This window comes from Octopus bimaculoides, chromosome 11 (genome assembly GCF_001194135.2).
Source record: "Octopus bimaculoides isolate UCB-OBI-ISO-001 chromosome 11, ASM119413v2, whole genome shotgun sequence".
Classification (NCBI taxonomy): domain Eukaryota; kingdom Metazoa; phylum Mollusca; class Cephalopoda; order Octopoda; family Octopodidae; genus Octopus; species Octopus bimaculoides.
In genome coordinates, this window is record NC_068991.1 from 42,721,426 (window position 1) to 42,723,733 (window position 2,308).

Below are 2,308 nucleotides of genomic sequence, written 5' to 3' on the forward strand. Positions count from 1 at the left end.
ACATATATATATATGTATACATACATATACATATATAGTCAATTCAATGAACAAACAATTCAAAAGACAAATGAAAAATGAAAAAAGAAAAGAGTGAATGTGAGAATGTGCACAAAAATGATATTAGTTTGATGCTTAGTAAAAGGAGAGAGTTTTTAACATTTCCAGCATGGCTCTTCATCAGAAGGGAGAAGGAAAATTGTCAACGGCCCGGGTGTGGGTACATTTCTGAACTGATTGGAAGTGAAAGGAGATAATGTGGATTTTGGGAACAGGAGAGTTTGAAGGTGGTCAGTATGTGTGTGTGTGTGGTAGGATCTGTGTACATGTGTGTTAGTGATTGTGTTTATGTGGCTGTTGTGAAAGGTGTGTGAATGGGTGGGAGTGACTGTATGTGTGTGTGCATGTGTGTATGTGGTAGCATGTGTCTGTTTGTGTGTGTGTGTGTGTGTGTGTGTGTATGTGTGTGTGGTAGGTTCTGAGTGCATGTGTGTTAGTGTTTGTGTTTATGGGGCATTTGTGAAAGGTGTGTGAATGGGTGGGGTGTGGCTGTGTGTGTGTGCGTGTGTGTTGGTATGTGTGCGTAGATGTATTGGGAAAGTGTGTGTGTGTGTGTACATGCATATGGGTGTGTGTGTGTCTCTCTCTCTGTATCACTCTCTCTCTCCCTCTCTCTCTCTCTATATATATATATATACATATGTATATATATGTGTGTGTGTGGAGTGTTGCATGTGTGGAGTGTTGCATGTGTGGAAGTATATGTGCACTATACAGCCTGGTGATGCAAACAGGAAAAATAAATAGAACTCAAAACATGTGCATATATATTCTTTTACATGTTTCAGTCATTTGACTGTGGCCATGCTGGAGCACCATTAATATTTAACTGCAACAGAGTGACTCAAGGGCTGAAAGTTTCATACACATACACATACACACACTCACACACATGTACACAGACACACACATACATATATATAGTAGGTGGTTGGTGTTAGAAAGGGCATTCAGCCATAGATAGATAGACAAACAAACAGACAGACAGATATTTACATATGTATATCATCATCATTATCATTGCTTGCATGGGCCAGAAACAATTTGTTGAGATAGATTTTTTACGGCTGGATGCCTTTCCTGTTACCAATTTTCACCAGTTTCCAAGCTAGATAATATTTCTCAGTGGTCCAGAAGACTGGAAAAGAAAAAGCTTTGTTTTCTTGAGTATAACTGTCTTGTGATGTCAAAACAAGGAGACCTATACACAGACACACACACACACACACACACACACACACACACATCCATATACAATGGACTTCTTTCAATTTGCATGTGCCTAATCCACAGACAAGGATTTGGTCCGATTGTGGTTATAGAAGGCACTTGTTCAAGGTGACATACAGTGAGAGTTAGCTTGAAACCATGTAGTTGAAAAGCAAACTACTTAATCAAACAAACATATCTGTGCATATATATGCAACACTTGAAGTTTTGTATTGTTTGTTAAATAACCTACAAAAACATTTTTTTTAATGCAGTTACTTCAGGTCATTATATAATAATATCATTTGAAATATTCAATCAAGTAAAAAAAAAAATGCAAATTGTAAAGCATTTAAATATGCTTTACAACTATGGTTAACAAAAAAGTATTCATTCAGACTTTTCCTATTTGAAATTTGAAATTAAATTCCAGCCTTAATCCCTGATAATCTATATATATATATAAAACAGAGAATGTGTGTGTGTGAGTGTCTCTGTCTATCTGTCTGTCTGTATGTATGAATCCCTAAAACTCGAGAAGTACCCTACCGATTTCATTCAAATTTTACACATGCATTACTTAGGCTCCATGGAGTGTCATAGGCCAAAAAAATTTTCAACTTCTTGCCTAATGTGGGCCCAGAGCAATCTTTTACACTGGTTTGGTATTATGTGTCAAAAGTAAAAAAATAAGATCTATATTGTAATGTGATATAATATTGTTTCACTTTTATTCTTTCACTATTAATTCTAATGTGATAACACTAAGATCATCTTATTTCTATTATATTTGAAATAAAGGAATAATTTATACCCTAATGTGAACAACATCAGCAACTTTCCATCTTTATGGTCACGACAACAGAATGGTATGTCAGTATATGTGTGTTGACAGACATAACGAACAGCTGGAGGTAAAACTCTTGACAAAAAACAATGAGGTGGCAGGTCTAAGGTATATAAAAATACGCATTTATCGTTCAATTAGCAGTTAATAATTATTGCAACAGTTGCAAGGTATTTACAGTTACATATTAAC

At 35.6% G+C, this 2,308-nt stretch overlaps 1 long non-coding RNA gene across 2 annotated transcripts in view; it reads left to right on the forward strand.

The window, feature by feature from the left end:
- The window catches only part of LOC128249033 (uncharacterized), a 42,107-nt gene that overhangs the window by 3,143 nt on the left and 36,656 nt on the right, over window positions 1-2,308 (forward strand). The window contains exon 2 of one of the 2 annotated variants that reach the window (XR_008265131.1): window positions 2,071-2,224. The exons of the other annotated variant lie outside the window; for it this stretch is intronic. This is a non-coding gene — a long non-coding RNA (uncharacterized LOC128249033). The remainder of the gene's footprint in view (window positions 1-2,070; window positions 2,225-2,308) is intronic. 2 annotated transcript variants of the gene reach the window in all.